General features: G+C 36.7%; 1 long non-coding RNA gene across 2 annotated transcripts; it reads left to right on the top strand.

Moving 5' to 3' along the window:
• The first annotated feature begins 926 nt into the window (after positions 1-926).
• On the top strand, positions 927-12,979 carry LOC131537360 (uncharacterized). Of its 2 annotated transcripts, XR_009270263.1 has the most exons (4): positions 927-1,236; positions 1,861-1,920; positions 12,388-12,461; positions 12,635-12,979. It is a non-coding gene; the product is annotated as an uncharacterized LOC131537360 (long non-coding RNA). The 2 variants fall into 2 exon arrangements; XR_009270261.1 differs by lacking the exon at positions 1,861-1,920.
• The last annotated feature ends 1,259 nt before the right edge of the window (positions 12,980-14,238 follow it).

The following is a 14,238-nucleotide window of genomic DNA, read 5'->3' on the forward strand; positions in this document are numbered from 1 at the left end:
TGTCGCTTAGGTTAAAAACACGCATGGGTCACCATGTTGAGGTCACATGCAATTTAAAATACTGTAAATACTGCAACACTAAGTAAAACCACATCCACGCCAACAGGTGTCAGTATGTAGTCAAAGAGCCACTTACACAAATAAAAAACTTCCTGCCAGCAAATACATTATTTGTTTACAAGATCATTGCACATACAAATGTTGTCAAGCTTATTCTTTCAAACAGTTTGAGATTATTTGAGAATATTTGTATATCTATTTTTAATTTGCAGACATTTATCTGGACAATGAACCTCATATTCTTGCAAAGACCCTGATTGATATTGAGCATTAACTACATCATTTGCAAAAATGATAGATAGATAGATGGATAGACAGACAGACAGACAACAGAATAGGGTGGCCACTGGCCATATGTGCCATTCATACTGGACACGTCCTGGCCAGGATTTTAATATTGCCTAAAACATCCAAAGTAGTTTGATCAATAACATGCAGGTAGATATAGATAGAACAATAGAACGAGCGATAGAACGATAGACAGACAGACAGATAGATGCATAGATAGATAGATCTACAACAGAATGGTCAATAGAAAGAAAGAACGATAGATAGATAGATAGATAGATAGATAGATAGATAGATAGATAGATAGATAGATAGAACTACAACAGGATGGTTGTAGATAAAGACAGATAGAGACAGAATGATAGAACGAATGAACGATAGAACAATAGAACAATAGATAGATAGATAGATAGATAGATAGATAGATAGATAGATAGATAGATAGATAGATAGATAGATAGATAGATAGATAGATAGATAGATAGACAGAACTACAACAGGATGGTTGTAGATAGAGACAGATAGAGACAATGATAGAACGAACGAACGATAGATAGATAGATAGATAGATAGATAGATAGATAGATAGATAGATAGATAGATAGATAGATAGAACTGCAACAGGATGGTTGTAGATAGAGACAGATAGATAGAGACAGAATGATAGAACGAACGAATGAACGATAGATAGATAGATAGATAGATAGATAGATACTAGCGCCCTCTATGGTCTGGCAGTATTAATACAAACAACCAAATTCACTAAACCGGCCTCTTCTTCAAAATCCACCTTTCAGCCGCGGGTCAGATTGTGTTTTATCGACACAGAACACAATGTATGGGTTAAAAGGATTTGAGACTTTGAATCGTTGTGTTAGTTCAGCACTGGTAAGTGAATTAAAGGGCATCAGAGCGTACAGCACTATCAGCTTCACATTAGCCGCTAACTGAGATCCGCGTCTCACAGGACGGAAAAAACTCCTCTGACGCCAAGAGTTAGTGAAAACGTGTGAGGGTCTGTGTGTGCGAACAAGAAAAGTGTGAGAGAAAGACTATTAGTTGACGCTGTGATTATCAAGGCAGTTAAAAGCATGGCACTGCTCAGTGTGTGCGCGAGTGTGTAAAGTGCCTGGCGCGAGGTGCTAATTTAGAGGAATTAAAGAGCACTAGACAGGGCGCTTTTGTGGCAGCAGTTCCTGGTCTAATCTGCCCGCGCCTCAACGGACACACACACACACACACACACACACACACTCACTCACTCACTCACTCACTAAGAGAGCTGAGAGCGGGCACAAGGCCCACATCACTCCAGGCTATATGGAAAGATACAACCACAGGCACAGAGAGAGAGAGACGGAGACGCAAACATATAGTTTTGGAAATGCACACTCTCTAGTCCTACCAACAAAACATGACACTTCCTTTATTGTGCCGCCTTACAGTCTTGTTGGAATTACATTCTTATTAGCATGCTGTGGTTTTGTCTTGCTGCTCAAATTGCTTCCCCAGCTATCAGCTCTCCAGCAATCATCACACCACAACAAATGCACTTTCTTCACTGGAGCTCTGGTAAGAAAGTGTCTGGCAAGCACATAAGTGTATACACACCAAATTTAACCAACACAGAGTAAAGAAGTTGCTTTCATACAGGGTTTTCAAACTGTTGTTTGCAGACACCCAGGGGACTGCAAGGGGTGCAAAAATTGGAGAATATTAAAATGTTTCAACAGGGAAAAAGATAAATATGAATCTACTATTTAAATAGTTAAACTATTATAAGTTTAAAAATTTGGGGTTATTAAGTTGTTTTAATGTTTCAAAAAAAAAAAAAAGTATCTGATGCTTACCAAAGCTATATAATCCAAAATACAGTATACAGTTAAACATAAATTGTAAAATATTACAATTTAAAATAACTGTTTTCTATTTGAATATATTCAAATATAATTTATAATTTTCAGCATCATTAATCCCAGTCTTCAGTGGCACATGATCCTTCAGAAATCATTCTAATATGCTGATTTGATGCTCAATAAATGTTTCTTCTTATTATTAATGTTGAATCCATTATGAATTTTGCATAATATTTTTTTGTCAAAACAGGATTCTTTTTTTTTTTTCAGAAGCTTTTGATAAAATTCAAAAGAGCAGCATTTATTTGAAATGGAAATCTTTTGTTAGATTATAAACATCATGAATCAATTTAATAAAAGTAGTATTAATTAATTAATTAAAAAAAAAAATCTTACTGATACCTAACTTTTGAAAGATAATGCATGTTAATAGATACTTTGAATACATCATTCTAAGTTTGTGATTATATTTCTGAAAAGCTCTATAAAATTACAGAACTAAAAATTATTGTCTAATGTAATATTAGGTAGAAAAAAAAGGTATTTGGGGGGGTTGGCGGATGTTGCTGTTTTCAGTTTAATGCAGAATTAATATTTCCTATATAATATAATATTTATTAACATTTTGGTGACATATTCTCTTTATAATACCGCACAATTCCTTATATTATAAACGCACAATTCCTTATATTATAAACGGATCTCTATACATGAAAATATATAGCAGGCTGTCCCATTACAATGGGGGCATCAACTTAATTTTTTTCTTTTCTTTTTCCCAAAGTTTGAAAATCCCTGATTTTACATGCATACACAGTCGTAAACATTTTGTAATAAGACCTCTGGGAGGCTCTGTTGGGAAACATATGAAACTCCAACAAAATGTATGTCCACATACAATAACTTTGCTGATTACTACAAATGAGTAATTGTGTCCACACACACACACACACACACTTAATCATGGCTTGATTACAGAATCACAGCATTAGTTGATACAATGATGCAATTTGGCCCAGAAAAAAGGATACACTAAAATGTCTGATTTCTTTCTCCGTGTTTGTTTCTCTTCCCCCCCTCCCCCGTCTCTTTTTAACACCCTATCAATTTCTCTGTACCCACTTATTTCCCTTAATAACTTTCAAAGGTTGCTGGGCAACATGTTGTTCTTTTTTAAGTTACCATGGCATTTATTTGGCATACGGTATCCTTTCTCGCTGAGAACATGGGGGTTGCCATGGTATCGTGGGCACCTTATAAAGCAGACTATTGTGTGTGTGTGTGTGTGTGTGTGTGTGTGTGTGTGTGTGTGTGTGGTAAAAACCAATGCCAGGTTCCTTTAAGTCTTAGGCACTCTAGATGCCCAGAATGTTGAAAATACTAGGCCGCGTTATATTAGCTACCACACAAACAACAGCACCTTAAAACATCAAAAAGCTTTACATTTATGCTTGTTCAACTTTAAAGGGTCATATCAAGATTTCTTCTACTTTCATAAACCTTTTTGCCTAAAACATATGTGTATATACTCCTCATATACTGTTTATTGTCTGAGAGACTTAGACATTTCTGCTCAAACAAATAGATTTAAGTATAGTTCTCAAATATCTTCTTAAATTTATCAAATCGCATTTTTCAACAGTATATTTTTGCAGGTCAAACTGACTGCAAACAGAAACTATTTTGCATATATTTTATTATATAAAAGAAGATTAAATCTTCAGGAATATCTGTCTGCTGGGTCTTTTCAATTAAAGCAACCTTGTAAAAAATGTAAATGAAAAATATATTTTAAATGAGTTTTTACACATACACGGGAGGTCTCTCCAAACATTATAAACTTAAACAGAACAGGAGGGTTTAACATTCACATGGATGTTTCATCAGTGACGACCGTAGATGCACATTTTGTGTGTGATGGTGATTACATATGCTAAAGCCCAGTTTAACCCTCAAACAAACCTGACATCAGTAGATTTAAAGCAAAACATGGTTTGACAGATTTATGAGAGCTTCAAATAGTTTTTTTTTTTTTAAATAGTCCCTCACAAGTATAGTCATACATGTTCCCAGAAAATATTCTCACTAGTCAGAGTATCATAAATCATAAATGGAGACGGGGTGACATTTCTGCTTGTTTTGTAGCTTGTTAGTAGCCTAGGTTATCTGTGACATTCTTCTCTTTTCAAAATAGCATTTGGCGTCCTCTAGTGGATTCATGGATTTAATACAACATTCGACGTATTTATACTAATAAATAAAAGTGCATAACTTCTATTAGTTTTGTACTCCGCTTCAATTCAAAGAAGAATGGATATGTAGCTAAAGTCATCAAATTAACTTATTCCAGACAAGCTACACTGAGTTTTGATATCGTCAGGGTGACTGACTGACTAAACCATAGCGGTGTATTTGCTCTCCACAGCTAATCGTGGCAGATCTAGGGCCTGGGGCCTGTTCTTCGTACATCGCTAACTCAGTTAGCTGGATTTGATTGTTGCCGATTTCGCTTGATCTTGGATTGTTTAGTTCTTCGACGCTGATCCCGGAGTTGCTGTCATAGCAACAGGTCCGTCAGCTTAAACCTGCTCGGGAGCAGGTTTATTTCATGTAAACAGGATTAGATTGCATCTTTTTAAGCAGAATTAATACTTAAAATATGTCCCAGCCACCGCTACTTTATTATAAGAGTACCCTACTGGTCCAGGGACAATAATTTAAAATAATAATAATTTCAAAATTAATTTGAAAATAATATAACAATGTTGTGTACTAGCCTACTATAGACACAGCCACTTTTACTCATTGAAAGATTTATTAGTGATGTAATAATTACTTTATAATTGTATTGGAGTTTTACACACATGCTATACAGTCAGGCCGGATTAACACAGTGTAGTGCCCTAGGGTGACCACATTTGAAGTGCCCCCAAAACCCAATTCAGGAGCACCTTCTGATCAATAACAAAATTAGCCTTCCCATTACAAGGTAATATTTGACTACTTAAAGTGATTTACAGGGCATTTTTTTGTAATGCCATTTTTCCCCTTAATTTTATTAAAGGTAGGCTATGTCATTGTCAAATTTTAAAATGTATATTTTCAAAATTTCTAATAATAAAAAAATAGAATAAGAACAGGTAGAATAAGAAGAATAAGTTACTAATCAAAAGAAATCATATAACAAAATCCACTACAAAGGTGGCACAGAAGAACACAAAAGTGGCATATAGGCTACGTAAATTTACAGACATTTACAGAGGCTCAGAGGTGGCATGGATGTTTTAAATTCATAACAATGTTGTGAGATTAATGTTTTAAATATAAAATTTTGAATATAGAACTATTGTTTGATTGAAATGATTTAAATAACTGAAAGGACACTTTAAACATAAAAATAAAACTGCCAGTAGATGGCGGCAAGTCACTGATTTTTTTTTCACTGAATCATTCATTCAACTGATTCGTTTGAACAGGTGATTCATTCAGAAACGAAGCAAGTGACTGTCTTTATGAGTGGGTAATTGAATCACTGACTCACTAGACTCATTTAAAAACGCAGGTTCATTCATAAATGAAACACCAGCTGTGTTTGAATGATGAGCAGTGGCTCAGCTGTGACTGTTAGAAACTATGTTCCTTGACCAAATAGAGCAAAATCAGGCAATATTGTTAAAAGTCATACAATGTACATCACTTTACATAACTTATTGTTTATTGAGCTGTTGTATTAATTTAATATCACATTTACAAACTCCTTTAATAATATTTAAAAGCTGTTACTCACTTCAGTCTCGCAATCTCACGAAACTCCATTATAATCAATGAAGCGCTCTACACTGCACAACGAATCTCTTATTTACACTGTCTACACTTTGTTTGTTATAATGAGAGGATTTGTGAGCTTGCATAACTCAGCAATGAACAAAAGTATTTTGAGCAGTGAGTGGATTCTGATTAACATTGCATTCAAGGAATCATGTCTGCGATACATTACTCACCGCTGCACAAACACGCAAGTAGAAATCTTTGAAGCTCCTCTCAGCGCAAACACAAATAGCCTATGCTGATCGGGTTAGTCGCACAGGTGCTCCTAAATATTTTTTGATCGTCGCACACAGTAGCTACTTTTCAGTCGCACTGTATAGCCCTGGCAATGTGTCGTGATATTTTCTCTTTTTTTAATTTTTTTATTCCGCCAAATTGATGCTGCCTATCCATTTGAGAATAAATATGCTGGACTCTGACTGGGGGGATGGGGCACACTGTGACCTGACCTAATCGCAATTATTTATATGCGTGCATATATTTGATATTCTCTCTGTATATTGTATCATTAACTGTTCATTTTCTACCCATCTGTATCTCTTCCAGCAAAATAATATATACAAAACATGAAAAAATATTTTAACGGTCTTGTCATTATTGTAATCACTTGGTGCCCCCTATTGGCTGGTGCCCCAGGGCACTCGCCCAATCCGTCTATGGATAATCCGGCCCTGTATACAGTTAATCTGAGCCGTGCATTAATTTGAGTGGTGACAGATATTATGGGAGTGGCTTGATGGAGCAGGAGATGCAGATAACTTGATCTTGACCCTTAAGAAACTTTAATTAATGCTGTCACGTAACAAATCTGTTTTGACGATAAAATTAAATGAATTGCTAATTACAACATTGAAATAAAATGTAAAGCTTGTACAAATACTATAAATCGTGAATATTGGAAATCATGCAAAACAAACAAAACAAAAAAAAAAAAACAGTACACGTTTTATTTATGTATTATAACATTTATGTAATTTTGTTCGCTTGGCTGTTTTCTTATAAAAGTCCAGAAATGCGTCAAGTTTTTCGTCAGGTGTCTTTTTTTAATTATATAATGTCATTACGTGGCTGTCTTGCCGCCAGCCAATCGCGGTTTCGAGGATCGATGCATCTGCCCTTTTCGGCAACTTAATCCAGATATTTTAATCACAAATTCGTTTGAAGAACCAAATTAGCCAGAGATCAGTTATCAGGATTAGAAAATCTGGCATCTTTCAGATCATCTCAGATGTATTAAGCGAGGTACGAAGAACGGACCCCTAGTAGTTGATCTTTCTCGACAGGCGACGCTGGTTAATATCACCTTTGAACAACAAATAGCTGAACTCTGCACGTCTCGGGGCTTTAGATTCACTGTGGGGAGGACGATGGAGAAAACGGAGCTCTACAAGCCGCTCTTTGACTAATAATTTCAAGACTTACCGCCGGTCCCTTGCGCACCTGTCGACTCCTGCGCCGAAGGCCGCGTGGTTCCGGCGGGAAAGACGCTGCAAATGCAATCACGTGACACTTTTCAGGATTTGAGTCAAAACCCTTTAAACTCGATTTAAAAATCGTCAAATATGTTGTTGTTTTTCTGTATAATTATGAGCTACCTTACATAAAAATGGAAACGTTTTCTGCTTCAGGAACTCAAACTGTTAGGCCTATCTGCTGATTAGTTTCATATTTGGATTCTTTTTATGGAGTTCTGTGGATTTAATAAGTAAAGAAGACGAAACAACTCTTAAAACATTTTCACATTCTCGCTAATTTTAAAAACAATGGGCAACATTAGATGTCAATCTCAAATTATGCATTTTGTTTAATAGAATTCTGTGATTTTAAATAATTTTTTCTCATAGCTCACATGTGTAGGTTATTCTAAATACAATAATTAAAATAGCCTAATATTTTCACACTATTTGCATAGCTCAGCAAAATTAAACAAATGTTTTGTTCACGTTTACCTTATGTTGTTTTTTTTTTTTTTTTTGCTTTTGTCCACGTATCATATCCTTCCATTCATGATTTTCACCGTTTTTTTCCTCTTGATAACCAGGTACACCAACAACAGGAAAAAAAAAAATTAAATAATAATTTAACTTCTAGGGAAATTATTCATTGTGGACACAGATCATGGACAGAAATTGAAAATATAAGAAAATCATTTTAAAAAACACACATAATTTTTTTTCTTTATTAAATGCATCATAATTTTAAACGTGATTTATTTTACAATAGATTTTCATAGTTTATGACTGAAAATCGGGGTCTACGACAACAAAATAATAACTTTGATTAAAGGTAGTTTTTTTTTAATTAGGAGAAAAACTATTATGAGGAAATTGTAAAAAGATTTCAAGGGTGTTTTAATGTATTGAAAGAAAGAAAAAAAGAAAGAAAAAAAATATCATTAAAACTCTGGGACATATAAATGTCATTTATATACACCTTATAGATAGATTTAGGGTCAGGCCAGGTCTTGGCATGCAGGGTCACAGATGGAGCACAACACTGAATATATTTGAAAGACTGGCATAGTTACCCAGCCATGCCATCTGCTTCACACACACTTCATATATACACACATCCACATACAAAAAACATATAAACACTTAATCAGGAGGTGCGTATATATGAGAGCGGATGTATTCAGGCCTAAACCCCCCCCCCCCCACACACATTCACAGTCCTACTCATCACTTAACCTTAAGCAGGAGAAGCCCTCTCTCCTCTGTTTTTCTTGTTTCCAACGTGTTATAGAGTGCATGCCAAAGACAGGAGAGGCGTTAAAGAAAGATAAACTCAGCCATCTTGCAGGTGTTTCTATCAAAAGACTCACCCTACGGAGCCAAACTCAGCCTGGCAGAGTCTTAATGCCCTGGACTACTGTCATTCTCAGGAGACGTATGTCATTGATAATGTCTGCATGTGTGTGTGTGTGTGTGTGTGAGTGTTTATTCTGCACCTGTCGGATGGTGGGAGGCAGTGTGTGAGATAGAGAGATGAAAAAGAAACCATCTGTGTTTCTAAAGGAACAAAAAAAAAAACAGGAACAGAACAAAAAACCCCCCCAAAAAACAAGAACCTTCCAAAAGAATGCATTGACAAAGTATGCCCATAAGGAAGTGTGCATTTGATTTTAGTTGTTGTTTTGATTAGATAAATTGTCCCCAGAAGTGAGGTATATATTAAACAAAACAGTTTATTAATTTGTAATTCATTCATCTTAATTATTGTATTTTTTCATGTAATTTAAAGACATTAATTGTTTGATGTATAGCCCTCTGGCAGGTTACTAGGCTACGGTTGAACACTACGGCTTTAGTTAATTATGTAAGTTGGGCTCTATAAGTGGAAAAAGAAAAAGACAGATGTCCTACAAATACGCTACTGGACCTTTCTCTACACCATAGAGACACGTGTTATAGAAGCCAGAACTTCTTTATAGGAACATGACGTAGAACGTGCTGACAAATGATGGAAGATGTGCTTCCCGGGAAATCCGTCCCGACTGTTCTAAATCATAAATCATTATTATAGACTTGTTATAGTGTATGTAAGGTAATACGTGATAGTAAACGTTAATACACTTTTACTAATTACTTTTTAAAAAAGGATGGAACTAAATAGTTTTATTTCATATTAGCATATTCGCATATCTGTCTTCAAGACAGATAGTAAAATATAGGGACATTTGTGAATGCAGATTGAAACCTTGATTTGTGTAATGTAATTTTTTCCTAGAAATAAATATTCAGTAAACATATCAGTGGAAACTTTTGCAAACATACTACTACTACTAATAATAATAATAATAAAACAATGACCAGATTTAGTCTGAATTAAGATTTCAATCCATAGCGGCAAGTTAGTATGGGACAGCATTTTGGTTTGTTTGGTTTATTGATAAAATTATATTTCCCATAAATAAAATAGTTTGGTCATGTAGGCCTATCTTACAATGACTTTTGTAACAGGGTTGAATTGGTCAGCTTAATGAAAGCAAACACAAAAATTAAAATTGAAATTCCCGAAACATGATGTAGGTTTATTTCAGCTGAGTTGCATTTTGCTTGATCCTAATAAGATCTGTAGTTGTATTCTCTCTCTCTCTCTCGTTACTTTAACTATGGGTGACAAGGGCACCTTGAGCTGCAGATGTTCTCACCGATGACAGATGGTATTGGCATCATCTGTGTATGTGTGTGTATGCGTGCAGCACGCTGGCATCGTGCAGGGACAGCGGGCAGAGCCCATACCGGCTTAGCGCCACCTGCACCCCCTAAATTGTAGCCCGAGACCCCTCTCCCACTTCCGTATATACGCTTTCTGTGTGCATGTGTGTATGAGAGCTTGAATTCTAGGCAATCACAGTAGCAGAACCAAAACAAAGCACAAAAAGATCCCAAAACATTTGAAATTGGCCATGAAAATCGAATAACAATGTCCAAAAAAACAATTTACCTAAAACTGGCATTCTCAGTTTAGATTGGTGCCCGATGGGAGTCTGAACAAAAGAATCTGGATTCACAGTGAATCGCAATTGCAGTGTTTGATGTAAAACAGCCGTCCTGGATGTTTAATTGATAACAGAGAAGCTCTAATTGTCTCATTTATCTTGATGCAGACAGTGCAAGGCTGGTGGAACGATTGCTCCAGCCTGGCCAGCAGAGTTAGGCACAGCGGACGGATGAAATCCAGCAATAAAGCAGGCCAGAATCTCTCGAACATTTCATTTCAAACCTTTTATTTTCTTTCTATTTAGTAGCAAATTCACATCCAGTCCTTCACTTCATCATGCAAAGTGACTTTTCTTTTGATTTTAAGTCACAGATAACAAAAATATGTTCTAAGAATGTTTTGCTAAAGTTCCAATTAAGTCAGAAATGTTATTTCTGAATGTTCTCTGAACAGTCAAAACCTCTAGGTTTTTTTTTTTTCTTGGTTATGCAAATGTTACAGAAATTGAGGAAACATTGAACTTTTTATTTCGCAACGTTCTGAACGTTCCAAAACAAGTAAGTATAACGACATTTAAAATAAAAAAATAAAAAGTACAATTAACATGTTTGTGTTGTGAACACTGTGTTCCAAAAAAAGAGGTTTTTGCAGCGATGCCATAGAAGAGCCATTTTGGGTTCCCCAAAGAACCTTTCGATCAACAGTTCTTAAAAGAACCGAAGTTTTCTTACTGTGAAGAACATTTTATTAATCCAAAACAACTTTTCCCACTGTTAAGGAACATTTGTGGAATGGAAAGCTCTCATGGATGTTGAAGGTTCTTCACGGAACCATAGGTGCCAATAAAAGACCTTTATTTTTAAGAGTGTACATACTATGTACTGCAGATTGGTAATGCTAGCACGCTATTCCAAACACTGCCACATTCTCACAGCTCTTTTAAAAAAAGTTTTGCACAGCATCTGTGCCATGTTTAACACAAGACATTTAAAAGCTTACGGCTGTGTCGCTCACTACCACTCTCTGAGCATTGTGATCTCGAAATGAGTGAAGAATCAAAGTCCCAAATCAATTAGAGACTCTCTGGAGTCTGAGTGACATTCAGAATGCACGCTCATCTGTGCCCAGATTTTCTCTCTTCGCTGCACTCCGCTCAGCACAATTTGAGAAACAAAATGGCTCCCGCGGGCACTTCCTGCATCTCTGAGAGTGATGAATTCTTAAAGAGAATTCCATTTCCTTTTCCTCTTTCCCCTTGTGCACTCAAAAGCCATGTGTCGAAAGCTGAGGAAAAGACAAATAATGAGCTTCTCCCCATTAAAACCTGGCATACATTCCTGGAAGAAATTCATCGTTTCTCCACTTTGTATCTTCTTTTTTTTTTGGGGGGGGATATTTTCTCTCCCAGACACTAGAATCTAATGTTTTACAGTATATTTATATGCATCTGTTCCAAAACATTGTGAGCGTCCTTGCTGTTTACTGCCCACACTCTGAAAAATAAAGGTTACAAGTCAGGATTTTCGAAGCAATGCCACAGAACAATTTTTGGTCCGGTAAAGTACCTTTCAGAAATCAGTTTTTACAAGAACAATTTTTTTTTCTAAATGTGAAGAGCATTTTAATAATCTAAAGAACCTTTTACCATTATAAGAAACCTTTGAGCAATGGAAAGGTTCCATGGATGATAAAGGTTCTTCATGAATTATTCATCTTGAATTATTTTTTTCTCTGTGTTCATCACAGAGCATTGTCTGACTGCATTTTGAAAAATACATATCTAAGAATTACACTGCCTATCTTTTGGAACAGCCTTCATGTTGGGAACGCACATATGATGCCTTAAAATACAGCTATGTAGGCAGCTCACTAGGCGCCGTAACAGAGCGTATGTCTTCTGCTCTCTCAGGGTAAATGAACACAGTTATCCTGATGCCAGCAGACACCGGCACACATGGACGCTGAGCTCGGAAACATGGCACGGTGAGGCAGACGACAGGAAAATATGACATCAGGCAGGGATACACAAGATGCTTTCGCCAAATGTCTGGCCTTAATTACCCTAATTAATGCAATTAGAGTTGTTATGTGACATCACCTGCATCTCACAGGCTTTAATCTATAATGTCTAATTAATATGTTTGCACATCCCACAGGTCAAAGACCAAGACCGAAAATCGCATGCATTTGTGCATGTACATGAGAGTGAATGAGAAATTAAAATGAGGCTTTTACTGTATGCGTATTCTGTGAATGAACATAAACTGCAATTATGGCCTTTTATTTAAATGTATTTTAATCTATTTTTAAAAGGCAGCTTTTCTTACTTTTTTGTGTTCATAAATGTAACTTTAAACTCGACTCGAATCAAAATTGTGTATGAAATGTGCCAAATAAATAACTTGCAATCTTGAGATCCTGCATATTGACTTCAGAACATGTGTAATATAGCGCAAGTCACATTGTCTACATTTATGATACTTTTATTGTGTTTTATGTATTTTTTGGAGCGTGACAGAGGCATAAAAGGTTTTTCCATTTTTCCTTTTGTGTTCCACTGAAAAAACCCCCCCAAAAAACAACTTGAGATCCGTTTCCACTGCAGGAACTTTAGGGACTTTGGACCGGTACTCGGTGTGTTTCCACCGCAATTGGAAATGCATGCGGGTAAGTAAATACACAGTTCTCATTTAAATTAATTATTCCTTCAATTTTTTTTTTTAAGCCAGAGAGTTTTTGTCAGCACGTTCTTCAGAGTTAGATATAGTTAGCTAACTTGCTACCATAGACTGTGAATTAATGTGATCTATAAAAGCCCTGGCCCTGTGTGCTTTTACATAAAGCTGCTTTGGGTTTTGCAGGTTGGACGTGAATTGAAGGCAACTCGGTGTACAATTGTAATGGAGAATTGTAGGATTCAACTGAAGCACTGGAAGCTGGCGGTGCCCTGCGGCACAAACTCCCAATGGCAATCATGTGCCAACCTTGCCCAGCTGCTCCTGGGCGTCCGTGCCACATCCATGTCATTGCAACCGTACCATCTCTAAGTTTACCCTGGCATTTCACACTAAAGACCCTGAGGCATGCAGGAACGCGGCCCCTCTCACCATGCTTAGAGCTGTCAGGTCCAACCAATCTACCATCCACCCATGGACCGGCTTCAGACCCAAGTCCACATTTCAAAGGCCTCATTCGGTGCCACGTTATTAAAAAGGTTCAATATGCAAAAGTCCAACTGGTCCACTCTCAGGAGATACACAGTGCTGGGCATGTGTGAGACGACTGAATATTAAACCAGGCTTAACAAACACAATAAGATGGGCTGAGTGACAAGTTATAGGCTACTAGTTTTTGTACTGCTGTTCATGCAAACACAGGCTTTAATTAATATCAGCTTCAAACGTAAAAGCTTGTTTCGCTGTAATGCTTTAATCAAATTTCCCTAGTTGCCTATCACACCAATATGCCACCCCGGGTTGCAATGTTATGAACCGGTCCTGTCAACCTAGCGATCGCACTAACCACACACCACTTGCCTCTAATGCAGTTTTAATGGCGCGTTTCTCCGGCGTATTTCTCCGCCGTTCTTTGCTTGCTCATCCCTACACAAATACTAGGATGCTCGCGGGTTCGCGTTGTTGTCATTTAACGAGCTTACCGACGGTGGTTAGATTTCCCGAAGCTCTGGTTCTTGGCACGAGTGAAGCGTGAGCCCAAATACGAAAAAAAGCCCCCGCCTCTTTCAGCGCTGCCATGGCAA

Source organism: Onychostoma macrolepis, chromosome 01 (genome assembly GCF_012432095.1).
Source record: "Onychostoma macrolepis isolate SWU-2019 chromosome 01, ASM1243209v1, whole genome shotgun sequence".
NCBI lineage: Eukaryota > Metazoa > Chordata > Actinopteri > Cypriniformes > Cyprinidae > Onychostoma > Onychostoma macrolepis.